The 16,952-nt window shown below is 38.6% G+C and overlaps 1 non-coding gene across 1 annotated transcript; it reads right to left on the minus strand.

The window, feature by feature from the left end:
* Positions 1–851: 851 nt before the first annotated feature.
* On the minus strand, positions 852–957 carry LOC122033184. The gene has a single exon (XR_006126431.1). It is a non-coding gene; the product is annotated as a small nucleolar RNA R71 (small nucleolar RNA).
* Between the last annotated feature and the right edge of the window lie 15,995 nt (positions 958–16,952).

The following is a 16,952-nucleotide window of genomic DNA, read 5'->3' on the forward strand; positions in this document are numbered from 1 at the left end:
GTTTACCTTTACTTTGCTTTTGAAACGATTGGATAGTTGTTTAGCTATTCGCATTGAGACATTTCTAGTGCTTATTCCGTCCATCACGTGGATAATAATCTTTTTATTATATTGCGACATTTTTGTACACTGCGGAGAGTAACAAGTTTTGGCGCGCAGTGTAGGGACTCGCATATAAAGGAATTATCAATTGAGTTAGACTAAACATAACATTTGTTTTCCTTTCATATTGCATAGTTGTAACTAATCATTAGATCTGTTTTTTTTAGTTTCTTGTATAACTTTCACTTCTTGTTAATTCTGCATTTTTTATTCTTCTAATTTTCTTTTTGTGTCAAATTGCTATCTGCTATCTTGTTCTTGTGTATGAAGATCTAACTTTGCAGGGAAATTCTTTCCTTTTGAACCTGAGATTGATAGAACTTTCCATAAAAGAAGAATTCTGCAAAGGCAAATTGAAGAACAGGAACATTTGAATATGGCAAATAGACCACTTAAGGATTATGCAGCACCCTATGCGAGAGGTTTTCGATCTAGTATTTCAAGACCTTCAGTGGAAGCTAATAACTTTGAGATCAAACCTGCAATTATATCTATGGTGCAGCAGAACCAATTTGGTGGAGGACCTCATGAGGACCCTAATCAACACTTAGAGGTCTTTTATGAAATATGTGGTACCATGAAAATGAATGGAGTTCCTTCAGATGCAGTTAGATTATTATTATTTGGGTTTTCTTTAAGAGATAGGGCAAAGCAATGGCTGAATTCTTTGGCCCCTAATAGCATCACCACTTGGGAGCAGTGTGAGCAACAGTTTCTTGATAAGTTCTATCCACCAAGCAAAACAGCTCATATGAGGAATTTAATTGCAAGCTTCAAGCAAACCGACTCAGAATCTCTTTTTGAAGCATGGGATAGATATAATAGTATGCTCAGACAATGCCCACATCATGGGTTGGAAAGATGGTTAGTGTTGCACACTTTTTATAATGGTATCAATTATCATACCAAAGTGTCCCTTGATTCAGGGCACTTATGAACAAAAGCTTAGATGAAGCCAAGAAATCATTGAAAGTGTAGCACAAAATCATCATCAATGGGCAAATGAAAGAAGTGGTGGCTATTCCTCTGTAAACCCAACAATTAAAGCATCAGGGAAGTTTGATGTAGATGCAGTCACTCTTTTGTCTGCAAAATTGGACGCTCTTACAAAGAAATTTGAGAATATGGGGACTAGTGCTAATATGGTCAATGCTATTAGTACATCTTGTGAAGTATGTGGGAGTTCAGAGCATTCAAATGATTCATGTCCATTGGGAGCTATCACTGCACAAATCAATCAACTTGAACAATGTGATGCAATCATGAGTTACAATCAAAGGCAGAACAACCCATACTCAAATACTTATAACCCTGGATGGAAGAGTCATCCAAATTTTTCTTACAGAAATAATCAAGATCAAGGACCATCTATGGGGGCAAGACCAAATTTTCAAGCTGGGCAACAAAATTTTCAACATCTATCTTCTCAAGGCTTACCAAAGTCAAATGTTGAAAAGATGCTTGAAGAAATTATCTCAACTCAGAATGAAATGAAGCAAGATATAGCAAAGCTCATTCAGAGAATGGATAATTCTGAAAAGCATCAAAAGATTCAGGATAGTCAAATTGCCCAACTAGCTGCCTCATCATCCAGAGCACCAGGACAACTTCCAGGAAAACCTGATGTGAATCCTATGGAGCATTGCAATAGGATTGAGCTTAGGAGCGGACGGACCTTGGGAGACTCCCAAGTGACTGCTTCAAAAGGGATACAAAAAGAAGAAGAGCTCTCTCCTCCTATACCAAATCAGATTCAAGCTAATGAGGAGAGTACCATTGAGGTTGAAGAGACTCTTCCACTGAACCATCAGAGCAAAGCTGTCCCTTTTCCTCAGAGACTCACAATGCTCAAGAAGGATGAAGAATTTGGCAAGTTTCTAGAAAAGGTTAAGGAAATCTGTGTAGAGGTACCTCTTATTGATGCTATTCTACAAATGCCTAGATTTGCCAAATTTCTGAAGGATCTCATGTCAAATAAGAGAAGAAGAGGAGAGGTCGAGACCATTGCGCTTAGTGAGGAATGTAGTGCTATTTTTGAGAAGAACACTTCTCCAAAACTGAAGGACCCAGGGAGCTTTTATATTCCTTGCAACATAGGAAAAGAATTTTTTGAAAAAGCTTTTTGTGATTTGGGGGCGAGTGTTAGCCTCATTCCCTATTCAATTTGTAATAAATTAGGTCTCAAAAACATTAAACTTACTACTATGGCACTTCAACTTGCCGATCATTCCTGCAGGTACCCTTTGGGTATTATAGAGGATGTGCCGGTAGAGGTGGATGGGAACGTTATTCCCACAGATTTTGTTGTGTTGGACATGGAAGAGGACCCTAGGATTCCTATCATATTAGGAAGACCTTTCCTTGCTACAGCTGGAGCTATAATTGATGTCAAAAATCATAAGCTTTCTTTGGTAATTGGTAAGGAAAAGTTGGAATATGATTTATCTAATATCTCTAACCATGTCTCGTCTCTTTTAAATGCTTGTAGCAGGACAAGCATTTATAAACTTGAGGAATGAAATTTCCATCCTCATGGAAGGCCACCAAATGAAGGAGACAATGTGGTGGAAGATGTTGGGAGAAGATCTCCCAATAGAAATGAAAAGTATATCTGTCCTCCAAGGACGAGGAAGGAGGCGAATGAGTCGAGCTAAAGACCTTAAAAAGCGCTCCTTGGGAGGCAACCCAAGGGTTTTAGTTAGTTTTAATTTGTATTGTAATTTTAGTTTGATGCATTCTTTTGATTTTTTTTCAGGGTGAAAGGGCGGTATGTCTAGTCGGATACGAGTGCAAAGTTAGGGAGAGATGTTTGGGCTGGGGATCTCGTGTCGGCGGTATCTGGGGTAGGGAGTAAAAATCCCGAGGAAAGATGGAGAGTGTCCCCACCCTGATGCGAGGAATCCAGAGAAGGAAGAGGGGAGGCCGTGTGGATCTACACGGCCCGTGCAAAGAATCCCGAGAGGAAAGATGGGAGGCCGTGTGGATCTACACACCCGTGTAGGAGAACTATTAAAGTCTACCTCCTACCTCACACGGCCGGATCTTGGCCGTGTTCCGCACACCCCCAACTCTCCAAAACATATCTTTCTCTCCCAATTTCTTAAAAACTCCTCTCTAATCTCTCAAGATCTTTTAGATCCGATTCTCCTCCTCTCTAAGACTTGGACTTTTGTTCTCCTAACCTAAGATCTTTTGTTCTTTGAAGTTTTGTTCTTTGAAGTTCCACAACTCTAGATAATTCTTCCCCTATCTAAACTCATCAAGATGTCCAATATTTTGAAGAGATTACGCAAAGGAGGTGGTGGATCTAGTGGAGACAAAGAGAAGGAGCCATCAAGAGACAAAGGAAAACAACCAGTGAAGGGCAAAGGCAAAAGGACTTCATGCAACGAAGGTAATGACAATGAATTCAATATTGTGTTTAGAAATGATGATCAAGTAACTAGATTTGCAATTCTTGTCAATAGAAAGATAGTGTGTACTAGATATATGGACCCAACTGTTCTTGATATGCTTGGAATTAGGGAAGATGTAGATTTGATGATTGGGTTTTTGGATTGGAGTGATATTATGTACACACATTTGCCTACATATCCTCGTCTTGTTTTGGAATTTTTAAGTTCATTGGATGTCCATTTTACTAATGAAGATGATTATTTTGGAAAAATCTCATTTAGACTAATGAATCAAGAATTTCTATGGGCATTTAGTGACTTTAATTCTTGTTTTGGATTAACCACCGGTAGCCCTCGTAGGTTTGATCCAAGGTTTAATTGGAATCATTTTTGGATGTAATAACTGGGTTAGATCAACCTTATGAGCCTTCAAGAGCTAAGGCCTCCCATATGCAAAACCCCATCTTTAGGTATCTACATAGAGTCATGAGTAAAACTATTTTTGGTAGGGGAGAGAGTGATGGGGTGGTTAAAAAGATAGAGCTTTATGCTTTATGGGCTATGCTTTATAAGGTTGAATTTGATTCTGGTTTTCATTTTGTTCAAACCTTATTAAGATCTGCTAGGGCATCATCGGGATCAATTGTTTTTGGTGGTTTGATTACCCGAATAGCTTATAATTTAAATCTTGATGTTGATGGGTTGGAAATAATTCATGGTAATGACATGATTGACATTGATGCATGTCTTGCTATGAAAATGATCGTTCGGGATGAGAATGGTTTCGCGTTTCCTAGGAGGAGTGGTTCTCCTTTACCCCTTCCTTTTCCTGAACGAACTACTATTCGTAACCCGGCTAATTGGGTAATTTCTGAGTTAGATTTTGAGGATAACCCTTCTATACCTGGAGACACTGAGCCACATCATGAACCCTCGTCATCCGGACACGCAACCTTCTAGTTTTATGGAGCCTGCTAGGCATTCTTTTGCATATGGCACGGGATCTTCTAGGTTTGATTTTTCAGATTTTCGTACGCGTCTCTAGAATCACTTCATGAGAAGCAAGATTCCCGTTGGAAAGTCGCTTCTCTTTATCGATGATCAGTTTAGGGAGGTACAAAATCATTTTCGATTCTGAATTTTCAAGGTCAGGGTAGTCAGTTTTGATTTTTGTCGGAGGATGAGAACACGAGAGCTCGACGCTTAGCCAACAAGTTGATGCTTTATATGAGTATCATAGATCCTTGGGTGAGATTCCAAGTTTTCCTAGTTTTCCTATTGGCCAACCACGTCGATACCTCCTCCTGTCCCACCTCCACCTCCCACCATCCCCGATTTCATCGGGACGATGAAAAGTTTAAGGGGTGTGTCTGTATTAGTATTTGGTTTTCAGTTTTTAGTTTTTGATTAGTTTTCATGTTGGTTCTTATTTTCTTTGCTTGTTGCTTTATTTTGCTTGTTTTTGAAATAATCATGGCAAAAAAATTTTGAGAACATCAAATCTTCACTTATATGCTTTCTTGGATTCAAGTGAAAAGTTAGCACGATTATTGTCTCAATTCATGATGTTCGCATGATGCTACTAGTAAACTTTGTGTAGTTCTTTTTTCTATCTTGGGAAGCATTAATAAGCTAAGAATCTTATGGTGATGAGTTTTAGTTTTGGTTCAACCTTAAGGATTTTATCTTCACTACACTTGTGCTTGATGCTTGAATAGTTGATGTCATTGAAATAGTCATGATTCATCTTGTTTGCTTAGTACTTGGTTTCCATGGTGATCTCTCAACTTTCATTTTGGTTACTGGATGAGGCTCAAATCATTAAAACTCATTTGGAAAAATCAAAATATCCCAACATGTGTGCTAAAAGTACATTTGTGAATAAGTTTTGCACAATGAAAATAAAAAAAAATGAACAATAAGGGATATAAAAAACAGTTGTCATGAGTGGAATCTAGCAAGTCACCCCTTTGAGACCGAGTTAGGTTACTGGGGAAATGACTGTTTAGTTTCTCTTGAGATTGAGCACACCTTTGAGACCTTGGGTTAGTTGAGAAATATGAACCAAGTGAACGGTAAGTAAGTGCCTATCACTGGTTACTTGTCTTTCACTGGAAACATTAGGAATTCAAATTTGATGACGACTTGACTAGGACATGGATTGAAACTTGAAGGGTGTTGAGTTACTTTTACACTGCGCACAAGATTCTTATGCTTGAACCATACTTTACTTGTTTCCATGATCAAGCTTGTTAATGAAACTTTTTGATAGAGTTAGGAAAGTGCACTGGGTTTTATGAATGTGTTGTAGAACATATGAATTTAGACTGCAGCATTTTTTTTTAGGACAAGCAAAGGTTTAAGTCTGGGGGTGTGATGTGCGAAGATTATATACTCTTTTATGCATGTTTTTACGCACATTTACATACTTTGAGCATGCTTGATCTATGCATTTTTATACTTCCAGCTTTCCTTTTAGCATATTTACTCTTTTGGTTCGGAGATCTGCTTTTTGTGCATTTTCTGTACACAGGAGTCGATTTGGTGAAGAATCTACATCTTTGGGCATGCATTGGAGGAAACGAAGGGAGAAGGCACCGGGCCGTGTACCCCTGCACTGGTATGGAGCTCGGGCGTGTGGAGTTTGGCACCAACAAGAGGAAGATGACATGGCTGGTGAACCTCGCACTTCACTGTCAAGATTTAAGCCAACGCGCAAGCCTTACGCGTGTGGATCTACTGCTGCGTGAGACTTCAGAGATCAGGTGGTCGTGTGTGTGCACCACAGCAGTGTAGCATTTCCAGAGAGAGCGTATGGGTTTGCCCATATGGAGTCACCTGCAGTGCAGGCTTGGGCGAGAGGGAGCTGGACATGGCCGTGTGAGTGTCACGTGGCCGTGTGGCGCCCGATTCCCTCCACTATTTAAACCCTTCTTCATGAATTGAAAGGGATCTCCCTTTGGGAGAAAGCAAGATTTGGTGGTTTCCTCCCATTCTTGGGAGGATTTCAGGCGATTCTAAGGGAGATCTCGACGATTTCGACTCCGGAGCGAGGATTGGATCCGAAGACAAGGCTTCTTCGTAGATAAGTTTTCTCTTTCCCCCTCTTCTTGTTTTCTTGGATTGGGGATTCAAGGAAAGCTTGTAATCTCTATTTCTTCGGATTTTCTTCCTCGATTCATGGAGTAGATCTTATATTCTAGGATTAAGGGAGTATTTGTATGATGGATTGATGTAATCTCTTATGGATTTGCCATTTTCTTGTTTCAATGACATTATCTTGCTTGTATCAATTAGATCTTGAATGATTGATGGTGATTTGTGCTTAATTCTCATTCTTGATTGATTGCTTGGATTTCTCATGGACTTTGTAAAGATAAACTCTCACTTGATCATCCGAGGGATCCACGTGACAGGTGCAAGCCCGTGTAAGGACGTTTGAGAGATAATCTTGAAGAGGAATTAGGGACATTCAAGAGAGTAGGATGGATTTTATGATTAGCGTCTTGTAGCTTGATAGATTAATGAGTCGTGGGCTTCTACGTTGATATCCGAGGAAGGCATAGTAATAGGTGCATTTCTGTGTAAGGACAACATAGGTTCATGTCTAATTAATCCTATTTAGATACATTTCTCAGTCCTTAGCCGGTTGTCTATTGCAAGAGGGGACCGGCAACTTTCTACATGTTTGGCAATTGAGGGATAAGAATTGGTGAACCATTTACATTCAAGAAATCTTACAAAGAAACCGAAACTCCTAGAATCTTCCTTTATCATAACCCAAAACTCTAAACTCTTGTTTGTTGATCTTTAATATTAGATTTGTTTACCTTTACTTTGCTTTTGAAACGATTGGATAGTTGTTTAGCTAATTCGCATTGAGACATTTCTAGTGCTTATTCCAGTCCCTGTGGATACGATAATCTTTTATATTACTTGCGACATTTCCGTACACTTGCGGAGAGTAACACTCTCTATGGGCGGAGGTGTAGATCTCCAATCTGCTGGTATGAAAGTGGTGAATAGAAAGAACTAGAACTTCAGACAGATCTAGTAGCAGATACCACAACAACTATACAGCAGATCCGCCAGAGGATAGAGACAGCACAGAGCCGCCAGAAAACTGAGTCCCAGATATGTGGGACCATACCTTTTCATCAGACCCTTAGAGTTTTCGGTTGGGGATACAGTATTTCTCTGAGTGACTCCCATGAAGGGAGTAATGCGTTTTGGGAAGAAGGGCAAACTGAGTCCCAGATATGTGGGACCATACCTTATCATCAGAAGAGTTGGCAAGGTAGCATATGAGCTAGAGCTACCCCAGGAGATGTCAACTATCCACAACATATTTCATGTTTCTATGCTGAAGAAGCATATCCCAGATGCCACCCAGGTGATTGAGCCCCAGTCGGTACAAGTCCGCGAAGACCTCAGCTATGACAGCCGGCCTATTTAGATAATAGACCGAGTAATTAAGGAATTACGGAACAAGGAAGTACCATTTGTAAAAGTTATTTGGCAAAGTCACACAGCAGAAGAGACAACTTGGGAGACAGAAGCCAATATGAGACAGAAGTACCCAGATTTGTTCTAAGTTTAAGGACGAACTTTTTATAAGGTATGGGGGATTGTAACGCCCGAAAATTCTCAAATAAATTTTAGAAATATTCTATGATTTTTATGGAATTTTAGAATATTTTTATGGAATTTTTGAAGTAGCAGAAGTAGCAAAAATAAATAAAAACGCAAAGCAGCTTAAACGGGAATCGAACCCGAGACCTAGCGAACTCTACGACTTATGGATAGCTTTAGTAACCATGTGGCCCCAGCAGGGGTGTGCTGAAAGAAGAGAGGAACAATAATATTTATGATTGAGTTGGGGTGAAATTAACCACTTAATATAAATAGGAGATTTAAGTGGGGATTGATTATTTTTTATCGATAGTTTTCTCTCCCTCAAACCCTCACCCGCCGACCCCTCTCCCTTCTCTTCTTCTCTCGGCGCACCAAGCCAAAGGAAGAACCTAGGGTTCCATCCCTAGGGCCATAGGAGTATCTTCCGGCAACATCAAAGGTACGAGGACGCTCCTCTCCGCGAGAAGAACGCATAGACGCGAGAAGATTGTCGAAGAGATCCCTTCTCCGAAAAACCTAGCGATTGGATTGTAAGAAAAACTAGCGCAGGAAGTAAGAAACTCCTCACCTGCAGTATAAGTAGCTCTTTTCACGGTTTTATACCTTAGTTTAGTTGTATACAGATTTTCAGCACATAAGGTGTGAATTAGTGCACACCACATGTTCGATGAAATGTTTAGCTCAGTTAAATGCAACATAGGCATTTTTAATAGCTTAGATAAAAGCAATAGGATCATTTTTTTTAGCATACTTAGCCTTGCTACAACTTATATGGGACTACGGTCCAATGGGTGGGCTCCCACAGTCGCCACTAAGTTCAGATAACCTAGTTCTAGGTTCAGATAACCTAGTAAGAGCAAGGTAAGGTATATTAGCTACAAATCAGTATTTTACTTTTTAGTGGCACTGTACTGGACTTCAGTTGTCCTTGGGTTGGGCTCCCACAGTCGTCCCTATGTTTAGATAACCTAGTAAACCCTACTAGATTTGGGACTAGCTACCTTAGGTTTAGTTAGGGATGCGCGCATAGCAAGTACAGTTGACGGGCCCATCAGCAGCATGATTAGTATTTTTATCTATTATGATAAATAGTTTTCAAAACTTCACAAAATATGTTATGTGAAAACAATGCAACTTAGCATCAGTTAGTACTAGTTTAGCTCAGCTTTCATTTCAGTTTAGTTCCTTATTGATTCACATTATAGTACTATGCTTAGTTAGGATTGCCATGTGTTGTATGTGTTTATGCCATGTTCAGTATCTATGTTTTAGCATGTTCAGCATATATTTCAAATAGTATGTTTTAAAAGCATAAATTGCATCGTATGCATGTTTTGTGAGGTAGATGGTTTCTTACTAAGCTCCGAAGCTTATAGATACTTCTTTTCCTTATACTACAGATAAAGGTAAAGGAAACATGGATTAGCGGAGGCTGGAGGACAATGCAATGAAGATGTGTGTGGAAGAGGAACTTGGAATAAAGATCTTTGGGAATTAGCAAAGTTAAACTTAGCATTTACTTATGTTGTCACTTTTCTGCACCTTTAGCATATCAAGTGTCAGAAGTAATAAATTGTGTGCACTAAGTTATGTTTAGATTTCTAGTTACCTTGATGATAGTCGGTAAATTAGGATTTATGACCTGTCATAAGAGTTAGTGATTTATTAGTTGATACATCTATATTGAACACTAGATTCTGAAACGCAGCAGAAATCATAACTCCAATCGATCCACTGATCAATTGGAGGTTTCCCAATCGATCAGCCGATCGATTGGGAGATGACCTGCCGCGTACAGAGAGATGGTGAGTCGATCAGCTGATCGATCAGCCATGGATCGATCAGCCGATCGATCGGGAATTTAATTTCTGTGAACAGAGAGCCTATGGATCGATCACTGGATCGATTGGCCAAGTTGGATCGATCGGTAGATCAATCGGGAAATCACTCTCGTGAACAGAGAGCTTCTGAATCGATCATTGGATCGATTGGTCAGCCTGGATCGATCAGCCGATCGATCCAGAAGTTCATCCGTGCACAGTATCATGCTGAATCGATCAGTGGATCGATCAGACAATTCCAATCGATCAACTGATCGATTGGGATGCCTGATTTTGGCCAGAAGTGTTTAATTTCAATTTCTAATCTAGTAGGGTGCCTAGGTCTCCTTCCCTATCTTATGTACGATATTGAAAAGGTCTTGACACTAAGTGATAGACTATAACAGTCATTAGCAGAAAGTTTTAATTAGTACAGTTTCCGCAACTTATAATTTAGCACAGCATAATGTGACGGTCTGGCCTCGCAGCCTAGTTCAGTAAGAGGTGGGTCGTTACACTTGATTACCTTAAATTTGTGCTATATTACTCATGAGTTTGATACCTTATTGTTGTCCTTATACGTTGACCTATTATTGATCGCTATGTAGTATTGTTACTATCCATGATTGTATATATATATATATATATATGATATTACTAGACCCTAATGTAGGACATTAGATTTTCTGCTAGACCCCCTAGTAGATGATTTGAATTTGTATCTATTGTCAGGACGATCATACTGTAGTATAGGATATTAAGTATTTTGCTAAACCTTTGTTTGTTATTTCATACCGGTGTAGGATATTGAGTATTCTAATAGACCCTTGTAGTTATTTAAGCCTATAGTTTATATTCATGAATTTGTATTACAATATGGCTACATACTTAGGCTCGAGCCTGCAGGGCATTGATATTATATGTAGTATAGTTGTATACTTGTGAGGGCATATATATATTAGTGAGATGGTGCTAACCTATACTTGATGGAAATCACTCCCTACTAGAAGGGTAGCGTATTCCACCAGACTTTGCCCTTCGGATCAACCTATAGGATTACTTGATCTTGACCCCATTGTTTATTATATTGATGATACCATGAAATTAGTTGAGATATTAATACTAGATGACTAGTATTCACTTGATAAATTTGGTTAACTATTATTTTGGGGACGTGATTGTTTATTTTCTGCCTATATACTAGTAAAATTATATCGTAATACAGGGTACTGAGTATCCTAATAAACCCTTACTTGTTATATAGGCTCATGCCTGTACATTAGTAGAATTATACCATGGTATAGTGTTTTGAGGATCCTACTAGACCCTTGGTTGCTATATCTTGTCAGTCATTGTCTCCCATTTATGGTTGAGAGAGGTGTTAGTAATCGTTGGTATATCCTGTCGATCATTGTCTCCCATTCATTGTTGAGAGAGTCATCAGCGATCGTTAGTATTTTTGGTCTCCCATGAGAGGTTGAGAGAGAGAGAGAGAGAGTCATTAGTGACAGTTAGTATAAACCATGTCTGCCCTTGGGACAATCCGTGGTAGTGCGTTCTCCCATAGACAATGACTAGTTATTAACCCTATCCACCCATGGGACCATATGTGGTAGAAAGTTCTCCTGCTGACAGTGACTAGTCATTTATCCTGACTGCCCATGGGACTATCCATGGTAGAGTGTTCTCCCGCAGTCAGTGTTTGTTATATACTTGCTATATGTCGGTCATGTATTTGTTCGTGTAAGTTTGGATGTACTATATGTACTCCTGATTTGTTGGTTATTCTTAGTTGAGTAGATTAGTGAAGTGTTATATTATTGATTATACTTTTGGTTAGCTGGTGATTATGTTGGGACACATGTGTTAGTTAGTAAGTATTTTACCTGAGATTGTATTCTTTGATCCCCTGACAGTATATTATTCATGCGCTATTTTCTTCTACCCACTGAGTTGTTGTACTCACTACCCCCTTGCTTTTCCTCTAACTTTCAGGTTACAAATAGAAGAGATGTTGTGTTGCTCAGAGGTCTTGGCTGCCAGTCTCACTCAAGTTCAGATTTTTATTTGAGTTATTTGGGTTATTTTTTCACTACTTGTATTTACAGTTTTCTTTCTGTATTAAATGCTTGAGTGTTGTTCTTAGCTTGATAGTTAGTATGATCACTTGTTCCTGCATACATACACGCATTGTCATTTGTGACTTGAGGTTATTATTATATCGCATTGGTATTTGTGTTGGCTTGAATTGGTTCAATATCGTATTTACTATATTGTCACTAGAGGGTATCGCCCGATTTGACGGACAAGTATACCCTCGGGGCGTGATAATTTTATTGATATCAGAACACGGTTCGAGTTCAAATGCTGAGTTTTGTATTTTTGAGACTTTGATCTTGTTTTGGTTTATGATTTTTCGAGTTTGGAGCAAGGCAACCGAAGGACTTCTCTGAGCTATAGGAGGTAAGTTATACCTCTGATAATCATCTTACCTATTGTATTCACTACTTGGTGTAGGTTATTATTAGAATAGTTGAATGTCATAGAAATTGAATGTGATTGGTTAGACTTACTCCCTTCATTTTGATTTTGTAACGATTCTATACTTGTCTATTAGGTACTCAATGATTTGGTTTAGCGTGATGACATTTAGTGAATCAATGCTATTCGCGATCATGGTCGAGGTCGACCATGGACACGACTAGTTGACACTTAGGACCCGAACCTGATGTCGAGGATATATATCCTTCTGTGGCACCAACTAAGACCAAGTTGAAAAGTAGATATTGGGCCTGTCAACAACCTATTGGAGATCAAGGAGTGTAGTCTCAGGAAATACCAACAACCATACCATCCTTACCACTATCATTTGGGTAATGGATAAGAGCATGTACTTATACTATCACAATTGATTGAGAATTGATGTATCTTGTTCCCTGGGGATTTTGACCATGGACCTTTCATACATGATTAGATAACCTCGAAAGGACATTTAGGTATATGACTGGATTAAAATGTGGATTAGAAATTCACATGAATGACAAAATTGTAGTTAGGTCTGATTGAGTTAAACTCGAATTGTTGTCTTTACTACGGTGAAAGTTCAACATCATCAAATTGTTTTAGTCTTTCTGATACGTCTATCTGTACATCCATATAGCATTATTACCTAGTTATTTGACTTTCATTCGTTAGACTTCTTACAGATGATTCTGTGCGGAGAGATAAAATATCAATAGTGAATCTTTTCTAATGATTGCTTGTCTATCTCTAGAGCATTAAGCAAGGGTTGATGGTAATAACTAATGACAAAATGTAGATTAGAGGACCTAATTCTTAATTTATGGTTACTGGAATAGCTAAGAATCTTTTGGTGGCTTACTTGTGTTATAACTAATTTTGGGGTAAATTTCTCCCTGCCTGTACAGGTACTGCCCCAACCTCTCACAATGGGGTGGTGGGACCCACTACTTAAGTATGGATCCCACCATCCCAATGTGAGAGGTTGAGGCAGTGCCTGTACAGGCAGGATCGAATTAACCTAATTTTGGGCTCTGGATATCTCTTTTACAAAGTGAAAAAAATGATTTGAATTCAAGTTGATTTTTCATCATGTAGTTCTGACATAAGCATTTATTATGGAGTACAACCCAACGATACTCAGACTTGGTGATGAGTATCTGACATAGTATTAATGGAAGTGTTGGAACAAATATTTTAGCACAAGCTCAATGGGATGTTAAGTGTCCACTCAAAATCTCAATGTATGATTCTATTGGAAATTATGTCCACTTAGGGGTATTTTGATAATATCGCTTGTGAGATCATGGGTAGTTATTCCCATAATTTTATTTTTTTCATGATTCCCACTACAAGATAATGGGAGAAATGGGTAAGGCAAGTGTGCACTATACAAAGAGCACATTGCAGAAAGAAAAAAAAATGAGAGAGACTTCTAACACTTATTGAATCGTCGGACTCTGGGTTTAGACATTGTGGATCCATGGTGATAGTTCGTTTGTGATTATCATCCCGACTATGAATTTGATTCGAGGAGTTTTTTGTGGTTCCTAGATTCGAGGAGTTTTTCATGGTTCCCAGATCTTCGATATTCATTCGCTGAGGTAAATTTAAAAACTCAACCCTATTTATTTTTCGAGAAATTAGAGATGTCACGCTTCCGCATTGTGATATAATAAATCTAACATTGGTATCAGAGCCAAGTTAGAGCAAGTTTAGATTTAATAAATATTTTTTCGAATTTTTTTTTGAGGAAATAAAATAGGGTATTAAATTTTAGAATTCGGATCATGGATGAGTTTCGTGAATCCGACTATACCACGAAGTTACTCATGACTTGTAAAGCATGGAAATAATTTTCATTGAATTTTTGAGCATGTTTGGGCTGTGAAAACCGAGGTTGAACCTCATGGCCATGAGAGTCAACTGAGAACATTTTCTTGGTTTTGGACTGAGTTTTAGCAAATGTTGATGCATATAAATGGTCTAGTAATGTTTTGCACGCTCTGATGTATAAAAGGCATATGTCAATTGCAAGAAACAGTTGTCATTTGTCAGCAAACTGGAATCGGCTGAGAAGGGTCGTGAGAAAATTTTGAAATGCCGAGTCTAGGGATTCAATCTTCTCAAAATCAATTTAGGATTGTCGGGAAAGAAGAAATCATGAAAAACAGTTGAAAAAAATAAAATTGGGGTGGCTAGAAATGGGTTTTCCCGCTATCGGGTCATAGAGACCTCGGACCCCAATCAGGTTTTTATATAGACTCGAATCTGGATCCACGTCTTAACCCGATTCACGACCCGATTGCCTTGGTCATCGCACGTGGAGGTGTGTGGCTGGGGTCACTAGGCGTCCGATGCGTGGCCCGAGGTCTTGTTGGCGCATGCAAGCACATGAGAGGTTCTCCGATCGTTAGTGATAGTGCTTTTACTTCCTATTTTAATATTCAGACTATGGTTGGATCAAAGACTGTCGTAACTGATCTCGTCAAGGGAGAGAAGCTGAATGGTGACAATTATGGGATTTGGCACCTGAAGATTTAGCTACTCTTTGAGGATCAAGAACTAACTGAGGTTCTAAAGCATGAGATACAAGACCCCAAGGAGGGTAACACACCTCAAGTGAGGTTGGATTAGGAGGCATACCGTGCATGGAAGAAAAAGGATAGCTAAGCTAGAGCAATCCTTCTGAGTAGCATGCATGATGACTTGATCCCAGTTTATGAGCAATTTCCTACTGTGATCTCGATCTAGCAGGCTCTTAAAGAGCTCTTGGGCTCCCGACTAGCTCCTAAGTTGAGGATGTTACTTATAGGTTCATAACCTACAAGAAGAAGCAAGATCATACTATGAAACAACATCTCATTCAAATGTCAAGTATCATTGCTTCTTTGAGGAACATGGGGGAGTCATTATCTGATGAGCTTCAGGTAATGGGGGTGATCCAGTCCTTACCCGACTCCTGGAAGGTTGTTAAGACCTATCTTGTAACGACCACCCTTCTTACTACTACTACTACTCTCTAAGAGTGACCGTTACTTATCTACTAACTCTACTTAACCGGTTTATTAAAAATCTCTAGGAAAAACCCTACCGAAAAATTTCGGCAGAGTCTCCCCTGTACCGGTGACCATTTCCCATAATACAAACAAATAATAAACCATCAGCCACATGCGGCTGGTATAAATACTTCACAACCACGCAGTAATAATATCACAATAACTAAAAGGAAACTATTCTAGCAATAGTAAACAAATAGAACTCCAACGATAAGACATACCAAACTACAAGTGCGGAATAGACTCAATTACAATCTCAACTTCATCATAGCATTAAAAGAGAACTAAAATAACTAAACAGAAAAGTCTTGGCAATTTGCCAGCTCATTCTGGATCTCTCCATAGTCCAGCCATCACACACCTTCATCACCACCACCTTGTCGCCTTCCTTGCTAAATCTTTTCCTTCCCTTTATCTGCAGTAGGAGGAAGTGCAGTCTATAAGCATAAAGCTTAGTGAGCGCTATCTACTCACAAAAAACTCGATATGCATGTATACAAATAAAAACATGCTAAAACTGAATGCTAACATGTAAAGCTCTTCATGCTCATAAATAGCAAAGAAACCAACTAACAGAAAAGCTAACATGTATAGCTACTCATGCTCATAAATAGCAAAGAAATCAACTAACTGAAAAGCTAAACATGTATAGCTACTCATGCTCACAAACCAATAAAGGAAGCATACTAACTGAAATACTAAACATGTGTAGTTTATCATGCTCATAAACTAATAAAAGAAGCATACTAAACATGTAAAACTACTAAACATGTAAAGATACTAAACATGTAAAACTACTGAACATGTAAATCTACTAAACATGTAAAACTACTAAACATGTAAAACTACTGAACATGTAAATCTACTAAACATGTAAAACTACTAAACATGTAAATCTACTAAACATGTAAAACTACTAAACATGTAAAACTACTGAACATGTAAATCTACTAAACATGTAAAACTACTAAACATGTAAAGCTAAACATGCTCATCAACTAGCAAATAAATAACATGTAAGAAACTAAACATGTAAAAGCTGCTTAGCATAAAAGAAAGCTAAACTGGCTGATCTTTAAAACAAAGTGAAACTTACTTCATTTACTCTAAATTTATTCTTTTATTTCACTTGTTTAAAATTTATACTTTAATACTTGAAAATAATAATCAACTTCTCTTGGGCCCGGCATTGTACCACTTTGCGCGCATTCTTAATAAGAATCGAGGTAGCTAATCCCGAAACTACTAAGATACTTCTAGGCCTTGTGCCTAGGGGCAACTTGGAGCCCATCCCTTGGACCTTGTGTCCGGTACATGCCCTTTAAAAGTAAAATACTTATTATCTTATTTACTACTTCTTTAAATGCCTTGGCATTTTAATAGACATCTTGTGTGCCAAAAATCCCTAAAGTCTTGACTTT

This window comes from Zingiber officinale, chromosome 11A (genome assembly GCF_018446385.1).
Source record: "Zingiber officinale cultivar Zhangliang chromosome 11A, Zo_v1.1, whole genome shotgun sequence".
NCBI lineage: Eukaryota > Viridiplantae > Streptophyta > Magnoliopsida > Zingiberales > Zingiberaceae > Zingiber > Zingiber officinale.